General features: G+C 43.8%; 1 long non-coding RNA gene across 3 annotated transcripts in view; it reads right to left on the reverse strand.

Annotated features, from left to right (window-relative positions):
* Positions 1-3,533: 3,533 nt before the first annotated feature.
* LOC112663422 (uncharacterized) overlaps positions 3,534-21,833 on the reverse strand; it is a 35,061-nt gene continuing 16,761 nt past the window's right edge. For 2 of the 3 annotated variants that reach the window (XR_007403651.1, XR_007403652.1), the window contains 2 exons: positions 11,955-12,089; positions 10,136-10,700 (listed from right to left, as the gene is read on the reverse strand). This is a non-coding gene — a long non-coding RNA (uncharacterized LOC112663422). Of the gene's footprint in view, positions 3,735-10,135; positions 10,701-11,954; positions 12,090-21,833 lie in introns of those variants that run through there. The other variant, XR_003139215.3, reaches the window with a different exon arrangement.

A 21,833-nucleotide genomic window follows, 5' to 3' on the forward strand; every position in this document is an offset into this window, starting at 1 on the left:
CTGGCACTCTGACAAGGGCAGCCCCAGCTGTGGTTCGGGTGTTATTCAGCACGCCCACCCACTGCACCAGCAGCCTGCCTTCCCGATCTCACGGCCACGGCCGCCTTAATGAAGAGTGGAGGTAAGCATGAATCCTGGCTTTCCAAGGGTCACAACATTTGAGAAACCCAGAAGAATCGACATGATGGAAATGGTGCCAAGTTCTTTTGCCTCTTGCTTTTCAACAAAAAGAGAAAGAAAGAGAGAGGAGAGAGACGGGATCTGCTAATAAAATGCGTGTCTAAACACTTTCTAATTTTCCTGGGCTTTTAATTTTTTCTTTCCGCCCTCAAAAATTCAGTGCTGGAGAGGGGAAAGCAGAGAGCACAAGCTGACAAAAGGAATCTGGAATGGAAACGAGAATTTACCTGAGTTGGTCGAATGGACAAGATGCTGTAGTTGGAATTTCAAACCCTTGCTCTGTCAAATTCCCATTGTGTGACATTGGGCCAGGTTCTTGACCTGCCGGGCTTCCTGTTTCCTCACCTGTCAAATGACCAAAATACTGAGTGTCTCATAAGCTGTCTGCATCATGAAGTGAGGTAATATGTTAATAGCTCATATTTACTGAGCCCTTACCGTGGGTCAAGTTTTTACATACTAACTGTTAAATTCTCCTAACAACCCTGTGTGGTAGGCTCTGTTGTCATTCTCACTTAGAAATGAGAAAACTGAAGGCGGAGAATATAAATAATTTGTCCAAGGTTATAGTCATTAAGTGGTGGCTCTGAATGAATGCCAGCTCTGGGTTTCAAGCACTGGGTCGTCCAGGTCCCCAGGTAGCACCAACATCCGAACAACCGGAAGTTCTTCTAACTCATTTGGCTCAAAACTGGACCCAACTTGGATTGTTAAGCACCAAAAACTCACCTGAGCTGACTTGAGGTTATAGTGTTTATTTGTCCCAAGTAAGGTGTATATTCATACATTTTCACAGCAAAGTATACATACACATTTGCTGTTTGATCATGGGGGGTGCTGCTTCAGTTGTTGCTGGAAGTTAGGTAAAACACCCTTTATAAAATTTGGAAATTCTGAATTCTGAAACCCTTCTGGCTCCAAGGGCTTACTACGGCATGGTGGATCCATGCTGCCTTTCCGATGTAGGCACTCAACACGAGCTTGATGACGTCAAGATTTCCTTATAATACAACAAATGCAACTAGTAAAATCCCTTAAAAACAGATTTGTTTGGGTATTCATTCAACAAACACTTTTTGCATGTCTGCTGTGTGCTAAGTTTTAAGTGCTGGGGACAGAGTGGATGAAGTACGTGCTTTCCTTGCCCACATAAAACTTATAGTCTAAGAGAAATAATAATAGGAGAAAATCAAAGAACAAATGTTAACAATAAGGTGCTATGGACCAGAGTATATGAGGATGCCCTGCATTCTTCTATGTCTCTAAGCATACACAACAGAAATGAGCATAGCCTGTAATAACGGAGAAATAAAAGAATTTGGGAGAAAAAAAACAACAACCCATAATTATTCTGAGAGTAAAACTGTGTGCCTTGAAATATTGAAGTAATTATCAGGTTAAATTTCTATGATCCCTGCAATTTCCATGAAACCTGGAAATGTTGGGAGCGTAGGCCTGGCATATCTCTTAAAGTAAAATTATACTTCTTTTTCACTCAGACTAAAAGGTCATAATTAAAGATATAATGAAGCTAAGTGAGTAATGGGATCTGTGACTCACTGGGGAAGCGGATGTTGCCTGAGGCCCCCTCCTGCCCCTGAAAGTGGAGGTCACCAACTGAGAGGGCCCTGGCACCACCCTCCCCCAGAACCCAGAACCCTCAAGGAGACGAGAGCTGCTTACCAGGACCAGCAGGAAGTGGCCCTTCAAATACTAGGCCAGAGGAGAAGCTTCCCACATTTATTTTCCCCCAGGATTTTTAGCATTATTTTTCTCTGAATATTAAAGAAACACCTATTCACAGTAAAATATTCGGAAAGCTTTTATAAAAATCCAAAGAACTATGAAAATGTCACCTATAATCATCTTGCTATTAGTGTCTTAATATATCTCCTTCTAGATCTTTCTATGTGCTTTTCCTCATAGTTGAGATTTGCCCACTTTTTTCACTTAAAATTGCCATCAATAATAACAGAAGGAATTCACTGACCACTTTCTACCCTCCTTATTTAAATCTATAACAATCTCATAAAATTAGTTTCACAACTGGCAGTTACTTGATATCTCTGTGACTCAGATTCCTATCTGTAAAAGGGGATATTAACAGTGCCTAGCCTGTTGAACTGTTATAAAGATCTTGAGTTAATATATCTAAAGCACTTGGCTGGCATATGATAAGCACTAGATCGTGTTGATTATTCCTGTTATCGCATTTTGCAAGCGAGATAACCCAGGCAAGAAAGGTTAAGTAGCTTGCCCTAGGTCAGTAAGTAGCAGGGAGCAGGGTCATGACTTGAACCCAGGCAGTATGGTTCCAGAGTCCATGGCTTTAAGTCAAATATAGTAAGAGTCAAGGTGCTTTTGAAAGAAAAGGCTAGAATTTGGTCCACAGTTGGGATTATGGCATACAAAGTTACAGCTGATGGATTTCCTGGTGCTTTTATGGACCAAAGCGCCAGAAAAGACATTAGGAATCCTGAGGGAAACTCTTTCGTAAGGAAAGCTGATGTCTCCAGGCTCCTTGACCCAGAAACTACATCTGTACTCTTTGCTACTGTATCTCTAGTTCATAGGATGGTGGGATCTCACCTGACACATAGTAGGCATTCAATAAATGGTTGTTGACATGATAGAGTCACATGTAGCAAATGGCTTAGAGATCAGAGAGACTGATGGTTTCAGGGTGGCTGCTGACGTCAGAACTCATCCTGACTTACCCATCTTGGTAAAATAGCTGCTCCTTGAGAGAAAGAGTCATGAAAAGCATACTATGAAAAGAGCCTCTCTAAACTCTGTAATGCTGGAGAGCTCCTGCTGTGGGATTCCCATTCTAACTTAGCCATTCATCTCCAGCTCATCTCTTGAAACCATCATTGACAAGGACACACTGCAATCGAGTCCCATGGACATCTATCAAATGGTGATGGAAACATGGTTCCCACCTGACCTGTACAGAGGTGATGGTAGTTACTTAGGATACAGGGAGGAAGCAAGGCTCGAATCAGAAACAAAGAGCTGTGTTAGTAAGCTAGGAAACATTTCTATCTGCTGTATTCTATCCTCAAGTGAACGTAGCTCAAGTAAAGGACAATCTTACTCATTTTGCAAGTAAGGGAACTGGAGGGCAACCTACAATGTGGGGGAGGCAGTAGCAGGACTCCTGCTTCTTGACATCAAGACATTGCCAGAGAGTAAAACTTCATGTCCTCACCCAAAAAAGAGGTAGATACATGAAGTGATTAAATGTGTTTATTAACTCAGTGTGTGTGGGCGTGGATCCTTTCACAACATATACATACATCAAACGATTATGTTACACATTTTAGATATTGTACAATTTTATTTGTCAATTATACCTTGATAAAGCTGAAAAAAAAAAGATATTGCCAGAGATGTGCCACAACAAAAGTGGCACTGGCGCATTCCAGCTCATGTTGTAGGCAGAGGTTCTAGAAGACCAGCTGAGCTAGACATAACTGCAAGCATCAATCTGGACACATTCATTTCAGTTCTTAGTAGAAGTCCACAGAGGAGTTTCCTTCAAGAGGTTGTACCTACAACGTGAGTTAGCAGAGGTTTGGGGTTAAGGGAATTTGGGCACTAAAATGCTAATGGAATATTTGGTTGTGGTGGTTACTCAAGTTCCACGTAGCTGGGGAGGCAGGTGGAGTGTTTTTTTTTTTTTAAGACATGGGTTTTCAATTCAGATAGGCCTGGGGTGAATTTCAGTTCCATTTCTTGAGCAGATTATTTAGACACTCTAGCTTTGGTTTCCAAATCTATAAAATGGAAATGAAAATACCAACCCAACTAAGGTTTCTTGAGGATTAAATATGCAAAGTGCTTAGCGAAGGTCCTGGCATTTATCATCTATTGTCAATAAAACATCCTCCTGCTTTAGCACAGGCATGTTCATGCTTGTTGCCTCATTTACTCCTTGCAAAAACTCTTTAAGGCAAGTATTGTTATCATTCCGGGTTCATGAAGGAGGACACCGAGCCTTAGGGACCCTGAGCAATTGCTCCAGGTCAGCGATTGTAGTGGACCTTCTGGGTCCCTTAAATTGTTATTGATAAGTAATTTAATAAGACAGTAAACTAATTGACACATAAGAGGTTGGCTCTTCCTAGTGCAAAATGATCCTGGGTGCCGGACTTAAACCACAAGCAGTCCTCAAATTTAAGACATCAGGCTACCTGTTTTTGGAAGGAGTTGGGCCCCAAAAGGTGACACCGCCTCCTCTCAGAAACATCTTCTTATTTCTCTGCTCCTTTGTTGCCTGAAAGAGTTCCAAAAGACCCAGGAAGATAACAATGGCCCTGAGAACATGGAATTAAGGATGTGGTAAATTACTTAAAATGTTGTTGCAGTGGGGGTGTCTAAGTGGCTCAGTCAGTTGAGTGTCTGACTCTCAATTTCAGCTCAGGTCATGATTTTAGGGTCCCAGGATTGAGCCTTGCTTTGGGCTCTGCTCTGAGTATGGAGCCTGTTTGAAGATTCTCTCAAAAAAAAAAAAAAAAAAAAAAAAAAAAAAGATTCTCTCCCTCCCCCTCTGCTCACGCTCTAGCTCTCTCTCTGTCAAATAAATGGATAAATCATAAATAAACAAATAAAATGCTGTTGCAGAAATATGTCTAACATTAACAGTAAGGAAAGTTTATCATGGAATATTATCACAACACAGTAGGTTATGATCCCATTTTAGACCAAATATATCATATATGTATGGAAAAGACTCTGGAAGGATATATGTTAACATGTTGCATTGGTTGAATCTGAATGAGATTAAGCGTATTTTTTAAAAGTTCATTTTGCCTGTATAATCTAAGGCAAAATCTAAGATCTAATCTAAGATCATTTCAGAAAAGCTGGGGTGAACTGAACATATTACCTAGGGTTAGATATTCATGATCTGCTTCCCTTCAAAGGGACAGTTAAGTTCAGACGAGAAATTCTTTGAGCGCTCAGAACCACACTCACCATAACTTCCTAACCCTTTGTTTCTATCTTCCTTACCACCAACCACTGGATATTTTTTAATTATTCGATTGCACTCTGAACTCCCAGTGGGAAGAGATAAGTTCCTGAGTGCGGGGGGTTTAGTCTGTTGTCCACTGTCTGGCACAGAGTATATGCCTAATACCTATTTGTTAAGTCCCACATTTGTTAATAGCGGTCAGATGACTGAAGGCCCTTATAGAACTTCATTCTCCCATGAGCGGCAACTCCTCCTCTTCCACTACCAGGCCTCTCCCCAGCACCCATCATCATCATCCGTTGATACTGTTCAGGACCTAGAGAACCCTGGTGTGTAGTAGCTAACCTGTGACATCAGTGTTTGTGACAATGATTTACATCTCTTGGGTTGTAGGATGTTTTTCTGTATATTGTGTTTTCTAGAGTTTTCTCCCTATTTGTCCTTTAAGGCTTGTGGCAACTGTTGGATGCTGATGGAGGGGAGAATGTGGTGGCCTGTAGGAGTAGGGATAGGAGGTTAGGTTATGGGGTGAAGAACAAATGGGCTGCTACTCATCGTTGTTAGTCCCCAGCCTCCGATGGGGAAAATGAGGACAGTGAGACTCAATGATTTGCTCTAAACCCCTAGGATGTTGAAAGCTTCCCTTTGAGGACCCATAGCACTTTCCAATGAGGCACTCATGCTTATCTGAGTCTCATTAAACTGCAAATCCCTGAGGCTAGGGTCTAGGTTTTGTTTGCTTTTATAATCCCACAGCCTAGAATGGTACCTGGCACACAGTAGGTGCTCAATGAATATTTGTTAACTCAATTGCCTAAAGTAACAAAGCTAGTAAATGACAGACTTTTGACTAAAGCTCAGGCCTTCTTACCTTTGCATTAGATAAAGTCTTGGAATGATCCATCTTTCATGTAACCAATGCAGTACTTCTCTACTTTGAGTTTCTCATCTCTTCTTTTCCTGTTCTCATTTTACCTTTTGTGATCGCTCTGCCTTCCCATCAACCACTCCTTTGCCGGGTCCTTTGGTGGCCTTTTATAACAAAAGGGGGTTTCTGAGCAATCATCAAAAGATCTTTGCAAACTGAGTCTCATTTATGGTCAGGACAAGGTGAGGAATCCAGGGGTCCCCCAGTGCCCCAGCCACTCACTAGTGGGTAGCGTTCCAAACAGCAGCAGAATCTTTTTGCCTCTTTATCCATGCTTGAAGAAGAGGGTGAGAGAGGAGGGATGTGGAAGCAAGCTGAAATTTTAAGGAGCTACAGAAATCCATCAAGTAACCCTAAAGCCCCAGGAAGGCAGGCTTTGAATAAAATTAATGGCAGTTAAGTTTCACTTACATGCCGTGTGTTGTGCTAAAACCCTTTTCATCAGACTTCTTATTTAATCCGCCTGGCGATCCTAGAGGACAGGCCTTATCATACCCATTTCGCGGAAGATAAGACAGAGGCCAGGAGAGGTTAAGTGACTTGCCCAATAGCACACAGCGAGTTTTAGAGTCGATGTGAGAACCCAGGGATATCTGTCTCCCGAGTCAGGTTATTGATGCTCTTCTGGGATGCCCATGCAGGATGTGCCTTTCTGGGGGTGGGGGGTCCCTCCTCTGAGCGCCCCCACCACCCAGGGGAGGGCGCTGTCCCTGGGCCGGTGCTGTCCTGGGCCAGGTTATTAAGGCTTTTCTTTTCTTTTTATTGGAGTTCGATTTACCAACATGTAGCATAACACCCAGTGCTCATCCCGTCAAGTGCCCCCCTCAGTGCCCGTCACCCAGTCACCCCATCCCCCCGCCCACCTCCCCTCCCACTACCCCTTGTTCGTTTCCCAGAGTTAGGAGTCTCTCATGGTTTGTGTCCCTCTCTAACTTTTCCTACTCAGTTCCCCTCCTTTCCCTTATAATCCCTTTCACTATTTCTTATATTCCCCGTATTAGTGAGACCATATGATGTTTGTCCTTCTCTGATTGACTTACTTCACTCAGCATAATATCCTCTAGTTCCATCCACGTCGAAGCAAATGGTGGGTATTTGTCGTTTCTAATGGCTGAGGAATATTCCATTGTACACATAGACCACAGCTTCTTTATCCACTCATCTTTCGATGGACACCGAGGCTCCTTCCACAGTTTGGCTATTGTGGACATTGCTGCTATCAACATCGGGGTGCAGGTGTCCCAGCATGTCACTGCATCTGTATCTTTGGGGTAAATCCCCAGCAGTGCAATTGCTGGGTCTTAGGGCAGATCTATTTTTAACTCTTTGAGGAACCTCCACACAGTTTTGCAGAGTGGCTGCCCCAGTTCCCATTCCCACCAACAGTGCAGGAGGGTTCCCTTTTCTCCACATCCTCTCCAACATTTGTGGTTTCCTGTCTTGTTCATTTTCCACATTTTCACTGGTGTGAGGTGGCACCTCATTGTGGTTTTGATCTGTATTTCCCTGATGGCAAGTGATGCGGCGCATTTTCTCAGCAGACATGAACAGAAATCTCACCAAAAAAGACATACACATGGCTAACAAGCACACATTGATGCTTGTCGGGGATGTCCATGCAGGACGTGCTATTCCGTGGCGGGGGGGGGGGGGGGGGGGCGGGGGTGTCCCTCCTTGGAGCGGCCCTGCCCCCCAGGGGAGGGCGCTGTCCCTGAGCAGGTGCTGTCCTGGACCAGATTACTGATGCTCTTCTGGGATGCCCACGCAGGACGTGCTGTCCCCGGGCAGGTGCTGTCCTGGGCCGGGTTACTGGTGCCTGTCGGGGATGCCCACGCAGGACGTGCTGTTCCGCGGGTGGGGGGGGGTCCCTCCTCGGAGCGCCCCGCCCCCAGGGAGGGCGCTGTCCCCGGGCAGGTGCGCGGCTCAGGGCGGGCGGCGGGCCGAGGCGGGCGGGCGGCGCGGCCGAGCAGATGGCGCCGGCGGGGGGCGGCCGTTTGGCGATCGTAGCACTTTCCTCCGCGCATATGTTGCCGACGGGCGGGAGGAGGGGACGACCTCGAGCCGCGGGGGCGGCCGGGTGCTGGCGCTGAACCCCGGCCCGGCCCGCGGCGGGGGCAGCGCGGTGGTCCTGACGCATCCGCTCAGCCCTGGGGAGGGGGGGACGACCACACACTGCACTTGCTCCTCTCCTCTTAGGGCCGCGAGGATGGGCTTAGTCCCATTTTACAGCTGGAAAACTGAGGTCCAAGAAGGAACTGACACGGTGAGCAGGCCCCGGACTAGAACCGTGACTCCTGCCCGAGTGCTTGGCTCCAAGGGGGGACCATTGCGTCCCCCCCCCTAAAGGGCCCATCAAAAAACAAGGAACTTTCTAAAGTTTGCCTGTCCATGTTTCAAAAATGTTCTTCCTTCCGTAGGGCCTTTGCATATGATGTCCTTTGGACCCCTCTCCCCAGGTCCTGCCAGCACCTCCTTCGGATCCGGATGGAGCCCTAGTCACAGCTCTGACCACAAGGCTGATGTGTGTGTTCCCACCCCTGCCCCTCAAGCTGCGGGAGGACAGAAAGTGGGGGGCGGGGGACGCACTTTTTGTCAGCATTCTATTCCCAGAACATAGTAGGCACTTAAGAAATAGTTGTGAATGAATGAGTAGTTGAATGGATGAATGAATAAATGAACAGGCTTTGTAAACTAGCACCTGCTTCCTCACCATCCAGTGATCGGCTGGTTGGGGGTGTGGGGGAGGGCAGGTAATACAAGAATGAAGGGCTGTTTGGAAATTCTGGGCCATCTCAACTGCAGCTTTTTATTAATTGAATGTGTCCTGTGGCTGTTTCCCCTCCATCTCTAACCGCCCCCCCCCCCCCCGCCATCCCCCCCTTACCCTGTGACTGGAGACCCAGCCCTTCCTCTCCTGTTGACAGAATGGAGTCTTCCTTATGCTGATGAATGAAGTGACCCTTAATAAGATGCAACCAGGCCAGAAAAAGCCAAATGAGAAAGTTGGCAGCATTGTAAGTGGTTTTTTTCAAGGGAAAAGTGGAAAAATGGACATTAAAATGAATACTTTAAGTTGCTTTTCTGACCTGCTTGGTGGGAGAGCTAGGGATTCCAGGACGTTGGAGAGCTTCCCAGATGGGAAGAATTCAGAAGCAACAAATATTTACTGATGTCTACGAGGTGCCAAAGGCTCCTTGGGGCTTTTTGACAAATAGCTCGAAAGACGCTTGGCACATTCAAGACCTCATTTGAACCTCCCCCAACCTGGGGCCTGAGTTCATTGCCTTCATTCTTCAGAAAAGGGAACAGAGGCTCATGGAGTCAAATAGTTTTCGTTGGTTTTTGAAAAATCCAAATATGATTTTTGGGGTGATTTTTTTTTTTAAACCTCTTAAGTGTGTTGGTACTCAACTTGCGGGTTGATAATTTCACTGCTTTTTTACCATTTCCCTGACTGGAAAAACGATTTCCTCCTTGAGAGGTCTCGTCTTGATAGAGGTTGATGTACCTCATTTACTGAATTCAGTAACTTGCAGGTCATTCAAAAGACTAAAAGTAATAAGTCCTTAATAGGACTAATAGGGCTTATTAGTACTCATCACTTATTGACTAAGTGGCACTATTAAATTAATATGTCAAATGCTCCCTTAAACTTTACAACAACTCCAATGAAGCAAGCACAATTTCAGGCCCCATTTTACACATGAAGAAACTGAGGGTCCCAGAAGTTATGCCACTTCCCCCGAGATCAAGCACTAGTGAGTTACAGAGTCAGGATTCGAACCCAGACAGTTCGCCACTAGGTGCTGCCATGTGAATAATCTCCAGGCTGCTCTCCAAGGAACCCCAGGGTTCCATCCAGAGGTGAAAGAGATTAAGGCAAAGGGACTTGTGGCTGGGCAGGTCTGAGAGCCTAGTCCACTCCAACCAGCTCTGCTCTTTTTCCCTAAGGTGAATCTGCATGATTTTGTTGGGCAAAGAGTTTCCAGTGCTAAAAATATTTATTTATTTATGCTTTTAAAACGCATTTATTTGAGAGAACGAGCGAGCATCGTAAGCAAGGGAAAGGGGCAAAGGGAGAGAATCCTCAAGTAGCCTCCCTGCTGAGTATGAACCCCCCCACACACACCCCTACCCTGACCCAGGGCTTGATCTCATGACCCATGAGATCATGACCTGAGCCAAAACCAAGGCAGACGTTTAACCAAGTGAACCACCAAATGCCCCTGCAGTGCAAAAATATTTAAAAGTTGGGATGTAATAGACACTATTATTGGTCCCACTACTTCTGGAAATCCAGTCTTGTCTCCTCTTTGGATCACCCCACAGTACCCAGGTCTGTGTCTCAGTAGATAAAAGGAGCATTGAATGAAACGTACTGGAGTATTTGGTCGGGGGGTAACTACTCCACCGCACTTTATTCTTTGCTCCTTCCAGAACTTCCAGGGACACCTGCAGCTGTGCAGAGAAGAGTTTTCCAGATCTACCTCCAGCTGGTGGTCATGCAGAGGAAGGATTTTGTGCAGGTCAGAGATGAGACTTGGTGGAAATGGCCTGAGAACAAGCCCAGAGAACACCTTCATACTGTGGCCTTGATTTGTTTCCAGGAATTTCCTAGAGTTATAGGAAAGGTCAACAGCATTCAGATAGAGAAAAATAGGAAGCCCCAGGCTTTGGAGGTGGGGAAGAGCTGCTCTGCTACCTGTAGAAAAGATAACGATTCTGCCTTTGGGTGATGTTGAAGACTGAGGCACTGGTATACATACAATCAGCCTACTGGCTGTCTAACTTAATCCCCTCTCCATACCTTTCTCCATCTACACCCACAAATTTTTGTCGTCAATATCTTCAGGGTTACTCTTGATGTTTATTATGTACCTATATCCCATTACATTCTCCAGTGTCAGACATGTGGCAAAATTGGACAGTAGCAAAAACCAAAACTAAAACTAAAAACTGGGCAGCCAGGGTGGCTCAGCGGTTTAGCGCCGCCTTCAGCCCAGCGTGTGATCCTGGAGACCTGGGATCGAGTCTCACGTCGGGCTCCCTGAATGGAGCCTGCTTCTCCCTCTGCCTGTGTCTCTGCCTCTCTCTCTCTCTCTCTCTCTCTGTCTCTCATGAATAAATAAATAAAATCTTTAATAAAATAAAAAAAAACTTAAAAACCATTAGCTAAGACTAAAATCTGATAAAAATATAAATTAAAATAAATGATCAAGATGGAGAAGAGAGTTAGAATGCAGGTGTACAAATATTAACATTCTAAACAGTTGATAAAGACGAGCTTCAAAACTAACTCTGGGCTTCCTAGTGGCCAGTGTGAAAAGGAAAACAGAATCTGTTATATGATTCCGATTTTCTTTGAGGAGATGCTGAGCTTTTCTTAGAACCTAGAACAAACAGAATTTTCTTGTGCAGGGCTTCATCTACTAAGCAATGTAGAGTGTAATGTCCTCTACAAAATTCTTACAGTAAATCTCAATGTGGTTTTCATTTCACAAGATAAGCAGACAAAAAACACAGAAAATTGCACCTCAGTGAAAACAATGCTTTGAAGGGCCGTGAAGATATGGTTTTAAAGGTCCTTGAATGAAGAAATTAAGGATAGGTTTTGGAGAGAAAGAGATGTCCTTCAAATAATCCTCCCTAAATACTGCTTCCCTCCAAGTTAAAGACTTGGATAGCAGGTGGTTCAAGCTTTGAGTATGGGTACTGTGTTTGTTGATTAAGTGCACGTTCAGCCTCAGACTTTCTATCCAGCCCGTGACCAAATTCACTCAGTCAGTGAACATTTGTTAAATCCAGAGAAAAAGCTGAATAATTTCTGTGAAGTGTATGTCACCCAAATGCATATTTTTAAATTCTTACGATAAAACTTGTATTGATCTCATATAGGTGCCTCTTCTGCTGCTTCTTTTCCAGATCCTGGTCCAAGCGAGTTCTGGTAGTCTATTTAGACCTGGCCTTGGTATTTCTGGTTCACTTAGCGGGTGCACCTTTCAGCTGCAAGGAAGGAAGAGAATAAAGATGTCATCAATAATATTCCTACAGAGCGTCCAAGTCAACCAAGTTCTCCTAGTGTGGGAGGCAGTAATTTGTTCCCTGATATATGGGGATTGCTTTTCTTCGGTAGCTGAGACCCAATCAGTCTTCAGAGGTAGTTGTAATTAATAGGTAAGGAAGTGCAAATACATCTGAATTAATAGAGCCACTAGGTGTGACTAACTATAATATGATTACATGTGAAATTAACCCAGAGATCAAACTTAATCAATCCAGACTAATAACTGCCAGGACAACAATTTGTGGTTTTAGATGAGTTTACGTCAAGGAACTAAGGAAAATGAACTCCGTTAGAATGTAAGGGCTGCATTTTTTTTAAGTGTGAGCAGCATACTAAGATTATAAATATGCATGTAGATGATATTAATGTCCAGATGTCAGATAACCAAACCATTATTTATATTGACAAGTGAGAGTAAACAGAATTAGAAAGTCAGAATTCAGTAAAGAGAAGCAACAAACTTTTTTAAGAAAAGATTTTTAAGTGATCTTTACACCCAACATGGGGCTTGAACACATGACTCAGAGATCAAAAGTCACATGCTCTATGACTGAGCCGACCAGGTGCCCCAAGAGAATCACAAGTATAAAAAGTGAGGCTGAAAGAGTATAGAACCTAGATTCCCAATGCTGTCACTTTTACTTTTATTATTCATTCATCTGACTCCAATAACTTAAAAAAATACTAGATAATATTTCCTACACAGAATACGCATTCTATAAAGAGCAAGGTAATAAACAGCCATGAACTCGCAACCCAGCTTGAGAACCACAACGTCAACAAATTCATGGCAGCCCCTTGTGCATCACATCCTCCTGCTTATAAACCTTCCTTCCTGCCCCCACCCCCATCCCAGAGGCAAACACTATCTTGACTTTTGTGTTTTGTTATTGTGGTAGATTATATTGCCCGTCCTGATTCTTCACCCCTCGCTGTATCCACACCTTTTTCCTATGTCATCTTGCAGAGCCCTCTCACTATGGGTAGGGCACATTTCCCTATTCTTTTTCTTCATCTGGCCACATAACTTTCTTGGACCGATAGAAAAAAAAAGCAGAAATCATATGTTGGTTCTGAGCCCAGGCCCCAGTAGTCCTTCTGTCTTCCCACTTGCTTTTTTGCATCTTTTCCATTACCATAAAAAGAACCTGCCTGGACTGGTATGCCAGTCAAGGAGAAGGATGAAAGGCATGTGGAGCAGAGCTGAGTTATCCCAGCAGGGCCCAGCCTAGATGGGCCAAATCCCAGTTCCGTGAGAGTAAATGACTATGGCTTCAAGGTACTGAATTTTAGGTGATTGCTTCTACAACACTTTTTGGGGGGCAATGGCTAACTTCCACACACATTCTTTATAGTTTTATTACAGACGTGCCTTGAACATATTGTTTCAAACTATGAAAGCATATGTTTTCAAACTTTATAGAAAAGGTTCCACTCTGGTGGATTCTTTTGCATAGCAGGCATTAGGATGGCAAAAGTACAACTCAGTGATTGAGAAGAGCCCTATATCAGCCAAGAGTTTTATGAAATTATAGTAGTAAGCAGGTAAGCAGACTGCCAAATGGGCATCTGGCCAAGAAGTGTCTCCAGCCAGGTCAACATAAACAATCAGAGCACCACACAGATGATACTGCTGTTGGGCAAAACAGCAGAGAAGATGAAGAATGAGCCCTTCCTTTGTGGGTGCATTCCATCCAAGGGAGACTGGAGTCAGGGAAACCCATTTCATGGCCTCACACCCTCCTTTCCCACTGCTGTAAATTTGAGCAGTTATTTTATTCTCTAGGGGGCTCAGTTTTGCCATCTGCAGAATGGGGATGAGCATGTCCCCCAGCAGAACACTGAAAGACCATCCATTCCCTCACTCCTATGAACCCAAGGGTTTTAATTCTAACTTTATCGTGGGGATGAGAGGTGATAAAGTAATGACATGGGGTGGAAAGGAAGAGGAACTCTTTTTCTTCTGAGGCAGGGAGGACGTGTGAATTGAAGGAAAGATACTTGGAGACCGTCCTGCTGACATCACTTCCCTTCTCAGTGACGAAGAAGACAAAGTCGTCTACAGATGTGGGTGAGTCAGTAACAGAGATAAGGTCCTGTGGAGAGAGCTGTGAACAGCCAGAGGAGAAAAAGGCCACTCACACTAATTGGTGGAAGAGATCTTGAAATACTTAGAGAATATCAGAGTATATTAGATTACGTATTAAGGGGACCCCTGGGTGGCTCAGCGGTTTAGCACCTGCCTTTGGCCCAGGGCGTGATCCTGGAGTCCTGGGATCAAGTTCCGCATTAGGCTCCCTGCGTGGAGCCTGCTTCTCCCTCTGCCTGTGTCTCCTGCCTCTCTCTCTCTCTCTCAAATAAATAAATAAATAAATAAAATCTAATTCATTAAAAAAAAAAGATTACGTATTGATTTCAGAAGTATGTTAGGTCAACACTCCCATTCTGCATGTGTGATACCTGAGGTCCAGAGATATCAAATCTTGATAAAAGTCATACAATGAATTAGGGCACATCTGGGATTTGAATCGTGGGCTTCTGACTCCCGTTCATTCTGGTGCTTATTCGTTACCATTTGTTTCTAGAACCTCTAAACTTCCTCTTGAGGAATGCTATGTGTAGCTGTCATATTATCACCCCTTTTAAGATTGGGCAAGCCAAGTTTCAGTGATATTTCCTCATAAATTCCATTGCAGAAAACCTTAACCAATTTTTTTGTCTTTGTCTAAACTTTTATCTCATATTCTCCTGATCCTTCTTCAGCCAGAATTTGTCCCACCATTCCTTCTTTTTTTTTTTTTAAGATTTTATTTATTTATTTATGAGAGACACAGAGAGAGGCAGAGACATAGACAGAGGGAAAAGTAGGCTCCTCGCAGGGAGCCTGATGCAGGACTCCATCCCCGGACCAGGATCACGCCTGAGCCGAAAGTAGATGCTCAACCACTGAGCCACCCAAGCATCCTTCACCATTCCTTCTTAACAGCTCCCGTGATGGGTCACCAAGACTGCCATGTTGCTAACTTAAGTTGTTAATGACTCCTTTTTGGCAGAGCCGATCCCTCTTTTCTCCTTAAAACACCATGCTCACCTGGTCTTTAGGACACCATGTTCCCCTGGGTCTCTTCCTACCTCACTACCTGCTCCTTCCCAGCCCTTTGATGTTTTATTTGTATGTGCCTGCCCTTGTATCATTGGAGTGCTCCAGGTCTTAGTTCTTGGGCCTCTTTATCTAAATTCACTTAGCTTGGTGATTTCATCCAATCATGTGTTTTTAAATACTATATACATGCTGATGAATTTCAAATTTATGTTGTCAGGCTGTACCACTACCCAGAGCTCCAGATTTATATATCCAGCTGCTCAATCAACATCTACCTGGATGGGTGAAAGATTTCTTAAACTTACTTCCAAAACAACTCCCGCATCACTTTCTCCCCAAAAGTGTACTTCCCATAGTCCTCTCTAACTCAGCAAATGGCAATCCCATACATTCAGCTGCCAGTTCAAAATTATTTTTTTAATATTTTATTTATTTATTCATGAGAGACAGAGAGAGAGAGAGAGAGAGAGAGAGGCAGAGGGAGAAGCAGGCTTCATGCAGGGAGCCTGATGTGGGACTCGATCCCAGGACTCTAGGATCATGCCCTGGGCCGAAGGCAGGCACTAAACTGCTGAGCCACCCAGGGATCCTCTCAAAATTCTTGAAGTCATCTTTGACTTCTATCATTCTCTCACGTCTTACATCCGGTCTATTAGATGCACTTTTAAAATATGTCTCTTGACATCTCTACCACTGCCATCTTGGTCCAAGCCACCATTAACTTTCACTTGGATTATTCCAACCTCTGCCAACTTGGCCTTCTTTCTTTCATGTTTCCCTATAGTCTTTTTTAACATTATCGAGAAGGAACACATGTCATCTCATGCCATATCATGTCACTTTTCTGTTCAAAACCCTCCAATGGCTCCTCATTTCTCTCCCAAATAAATCCAAAGACCCAAGGCTCTGCATAGTTAGCCACAAGGTAACTCTGACTTGACTACTACTTTCCCACTTACAGACATCCTCCACTGTCCCCTTACATATGTGATCACACTATATACTGTTCAGTAGTTTGCTTCAACTTAACACTATATATATCTTTTTTTAATCTTTTTTTAAAGATTTATTTATTTATTTATTCATGATAGACGTAGAGAGAGAGAGAGAGAGAGGCAGAGACACAGGAGGAGGGAGAAGCAGGCTCCATGCCGGGAGCCCGACGTGGGACTCGATCCTGGGACTCCAGGATCAGGCCCTGGGCCAAAGGCAGGTGCTAAACCGCTGAGCCACCCAGGGATCCCCAACACTATATATATCTTGACACACTTTTTACATTGGCACCATTTACTCCACCCGTTTTTAAAAAAAAGATTTTATTTATTTATTCATGATAGACATAGAGAGAGAGAGAGAAAGGCAGAAACACAGGCAGAGAGAGAGGCAGGCTCCATGCCGGGAGCGCGACACAGGACTCCATCCTGGGACTCCAGGATCATGCCCTGGGCCAAAGGCAGGCACTGAACTGCTGAGCCACCCAGGGAATCCCTACTCCACCTTTTTTAACAGCTTTTATTAGCAAAGGAAAGTGTTTATATTACTTAAGTGACAAAAACTCTATATAAGAAAACATAGAGGAAATATTGCCTTAAACATGCAAAACAGCAAAAATATTAGATATAAATATGCCAAATGTTAACAATTTTGCAACTGATTGATAAATCTTACTGAGTATTTTCTGCTTCTCTTTGATTGCCCAATTCCTTACATAATAATTACATAAATTCACACAGTATTAGATGCAAATATGTATGTGGGGCAAAAAAAGGAAAGGACAGTCCTATGTAGAATCAGAAGGAATAAGTTGGTATGCCCTTTGGAATAATAAAAGTTAAGACTTATCTAGTACTTATTATATGGCAGGCCCTATTCTGAGTCTTTCGCAAGTATTATATCGTTTACCTTTCCCTAGAACCCCTATGAAGTAGATACCATTATTGTTCCTACTTTATAGATGAGAAAACCAAGGCAAATACAGATTGAATGATTTGCCTAAAGTCACAAAATTAGTGTGTGTTGGAGTTAGGATTTTATCCCAGCATGTTGAAAAATCACCTGGGGGTGGGAAGTGTGTGCTACTGGTATCCAATGGGTAGATGCCATGAATGCTGATAAATGTCCTACTATGCATAGGACAGCCCCCATGACAAAGAATTATCTGGCCCCAAATGTCAACTGCTTATAAATCCCATGCTATATTTTATATTGGTTAGGGTATGGCGGGGGGAGCCAACCTTCCTCCCTCACAAGAAGCATGTTACATCAATACTATTGGTGTTACTGGGTGAGGGCATGTGATGTGATGAGCACTGTTACATGCAAATGATGAATTACTGAACTCTATATCTGAAACTAATAGGTACTGTGTGTTGGCTAATTGAATTAAAAAAATACTATTGGTGTTATACTTCCTTATAAGAAGGTGGGTCTGGTTATTAAATGTAGTGACCCAAAGGGGCACCTGCACTCAGTATTTATAGCAGCAATGACCACAATAGCTGAACTATGGAAGGAGCCCAGATGTCCTTCGACAGATGAATGGATAAAGAAGACATGGTATATACATACAATGGAATATTACTGAGCCATCAGAAAATGAAATCTTGCCATTTGCAATAACATGGATGGAACTAGGGGGTATTATGCTAAGCGAAGTAAGTCAATCAGGGAAAGACAATTATCATGCTATTTCACTCATATGTGGAATTTCAGAAACAAAACAAAGGAGCATAGGGGGAGGGAGGCAAAAATAAAGCAGGATGAGATCAGAGAGGCAGACAAACCATAAGAGACTCTTAATCGTAGGAAACACACTGAAGGTTGCTGGAGGGGAAATGGGGGGGTGAGGTAACTGGGTGATGGGCATTAAGGAGGCATGTGATGCAATGAGCACTGGGTGTTGTATGCAACTGATGAATCACTGAACTCTACCTCTGAAACTAATGATTACACTATATGTTAATTAATTGAATTTAAGTTAAAAAACAAACAAACAGAAAGTGGGCCTGGTTAACTTTAGGGGGTTTGTTTTACTGAGAGGACTATGCAAGTCAGGAGCCAGAGCTGAATTGTTTAAGATAATAAAGGAGCGATGGAGCATTTTGTGGTAGAAGGGCAGCAGTGGAGCAAGGCCACAGGTGATGGTGGGGTAGAAGGTCACTGAGGAAGGACACATACATGTGGTGAAGGTGTTTGGACAGTTTTTCTGTAAGGGGTGCACACGAGCCCTGTCTTGCAGTTCTCTGAAAACATTTTATTAATCTGCATTGCCTGATAATATATTTTACATAATAGCTTTTCTCTGAAAGGAATAAAAAGAAATGTAGAAGTATGTACCCCCTGACATAAACATCAAAGAGTGGAATGGGCTGCTTGCTCATGAGGAACATGGCAGTTACACTCCTCAGTCACTTCTATAGCCTTCCAGAAAGAATGAAGGCAACACATCGTCTATATCCCTAGCACTATCCATAAAATTCTGGGCCTGGTCTTCCACTCTCACTGCTACCTCCTGATGACCCCAAATTTCTATCTCCAGCCTAGATCCTGCTCTGAGCTGCAGACCTGTTAATCCAAACTCCTCCTGGATATCTCCGCCGACTTCTCAAAAATCAGTATTTTCAAACCTGAACTCATGACCTATCCCTTTCTCTCTCCCCCTTATCCTCACCTTCCTGGTCGTTAGAATTATCCTGCAACTGTTGTTTAGCCAACAACCAGCAGAGCCCCGGTGCTACCTCCCCATGTCTTCCTCATCCAATCGCCCAATCCCTCTCCAAAATATCCCTTGACTGTGACCCCTCCATTCTCATCCACAAATCCCTCAAATGTGTGTCTGTTGTTATGAATATTCAACAGCAAAGTGGAAGGGCTGAAACACAGTGCCTCCAAATCAATATCTTGGGCTCTTTCTGCCTCTAGCTTTATAAATGACCCAGAAAAAAAAGAACAAATGTAAATTCATGGTGAGTGCTGATGATACAGAATTATGTGGCACGCTGAGGCTGGGGGCAAGGAGCAGGAAAGATTCATCATGACTTAGATCAGCTCAGCAATCGAGCTGACACATGGCCAATTAAGTGTGTTCATGGGAGGCACCAGAGAAGTCTGCAGCGAGGCCCACAGAAAGAAGGCAGGCATGGACACGCTGATTCAGAACCAAATCTCATCACCTCGCCTAGAGAGGGAACCTCAGCTCCTGGCACATGAACGGACAGGGTTGAAGAGAGAAGCTGAGATCCACCAATCCCAGGCAGGGATATTCCCCCCTCTTCTTTCTAATATTGGAGCAAACATAGTCAGTTTTCCTAAGGATTTTTTTTTTCTCATTACTGGGCAAACATGTCATTTGGATTGCAGATTTTGTTGATCTAGAAAGGCCCTGAGAGGTCACCAGGGCTGAGGCTCCCGACAGTGGACTATGAACTTCTGGGGAACCTTGAAGCCGTTGCAAGAGATGCTCAAACCCATGTTTACGCTATACCTGTCTGTGGGCTGAATCAACCTATGAGGCTTAATCCAAGGGCATGACTCTATCCCTAGGCAGTTCATGGTGGATGTTCGGCCTCTATGAACCTTCTGAAATTAACTGCAAATATTGTTATATGTATGCACATTTGACTATTTTTCTGGGGAAAAAAAAGGACCATTGCATTGTATTAGCATCCCACTCACAAAAACGTTCTACCCAATGAATACCATGTATAAATCTTTTAAACATATATTAGATTTTGTTATGATTAATGTGCTACAAATTCACTTAAAGCATTGATTGGGAAAAAAAGAGCAGTTTCTTATTATTATTATGTATTTTCTCAGTCAAAGGATTCATTAGTACTATACATTATGATCATATGAATCTCCTGGAAATGTTTTGTTATTTTTAAAAGAAGAAGTCCTCACAAAATGCATATTTGATAAAGGACTTGAATTCATTGACCTCTCACACCTCAGTAACAAGATAGGATTCTATTTATGTGCCATTCTGGGAAAGGCAAGACTTTAAGAGTCAGGAAGCAGATCCAGGAGATGCCAAGTCAGGGCTGGTGGGCTGGGACTCACTGCAGAGAGGCATGAGCAAACCTTTTGGGGTGATGGAGGTGTTCTATATCTCATGTGTGGTTAAATGACTACATACATTTGTCAAAACTTATCAAACGTTATACTAAAAAGTGTGCACTTTACCATATGTAAATTAGACCTTAGTAAACCTGACTTAAAAGTAAAGAAGTCCTCATATTTGAAAACCTGTCGATTTAGCCCAACCATTGTGTGTGTGAGGAAACTGAGATCCAGACAGGGCAGTGATGTGCCACGTTCCGCACCATTTTCCACATCTGTTTGCTATAGCTGGGCTCTCACTCCATGTTCCCGCCCCTGGGTGCAGACCAAGCCTGGCAGAGTCTTCCATGATTATTTCCATGACAAGCTGAGGAGCCACACATCCCAAGCTGGCCCAGGAGCCACTCCTCAGTGCCTAGAGGGGTGAGACCTCTATTTTGGCATCCCACCTTTTGAGCTGTCTACAAAAGTCTGCAAGACTCTCCACACAGTAGCAGTCCTGGTTTTGAAAACTGCTCACAGAGTATGGCCTACAGGGAAAGGCAACCCTTCAAGACTGACCACTTGGAATCCTTGACATGAGACTTCTGGCTTTTCTGTGGCGGGGCCTGTCAAATGGTAGGATGGAGGTAGACCTCATAAAACACCGTGCTACAGTATGACAGTCATCGGAAGCGAGTGCGGTGTGCCCAGAAACCCTAACGACCACTAACTTATGTTGTACACATGTAGGACACTGTTCAGGTATTTTCAGGAATATTTGGTAGTGGGAGCTGGGGACACAGGTGAGGTCTTGCCTGAGGAGGCAGGGACGATGTGATCTACGATGTGATCTAAGGTAAACATGACCTTGTCGATATCCTCAGAGGCTGGGAAACTGACTTCACACAAGCCACCCTGGCCACCATAGAAAGGACTAGAACTTAGCTCTCATGTTTCCTTGTCTGAGTCCTCTTGTTCATTCAATTTCTTATGAAGTCCCTAACTCCACTTTCAAAAAACTGTGGGGTGCAAGGGAAAGGGGACAGTCCTTGAGACCCTGACAAGACGCTTTAAGAATCTGTTTTTTTGTAAAGTAAATAACTATGCATAGTTGTTGAAGCTTTTTTTTTTTTATTTAAAACTTTGGGGGGGGGCATCTGGGTGGCTCAGTCAGTTAAGTATCCAACTCTTGATTGCAGCTCAGGTCATGATCTCAGGGTCATAAGTTCCAGCCTCACTTCAGGCTCTACTGTGGGTTATAGAGCCTGCTTAGAGATGCTCTCTCTCACTCTCCCTCTGCCCCTACCCCTTGCTCGTGTGTGCATGCTCTCTCTCACAAAACAAAACAAAACTTTTTAAAAAGCTTCCTAACCTTTCCAAAATATCCTCACAGATCCACGTGTTTCCAGAGTGAAGTCCCAGGGGTTAGGCTAGGCTGTGTGTGTAGCAGCTATAGACCCAGACATGACCAGGCATTCTGTAGCCCCAAAAGGTGGCCTCCTGGGGGCTACATGTAGGAGCAACCACACACCTCATA

Source organism: Canis lupus, chromosome 18 (genome assembly GCF_003254725.2).
Source record: "Canis lupus dingo isolate Sandy chromosome 18, ASM325472v2, whole genome shotgun sequence".
NCBI lineage: Eukaryota > Metazoa > Chordata > Mammalia > Carnivora > Canidae > Canis > Canis lupus.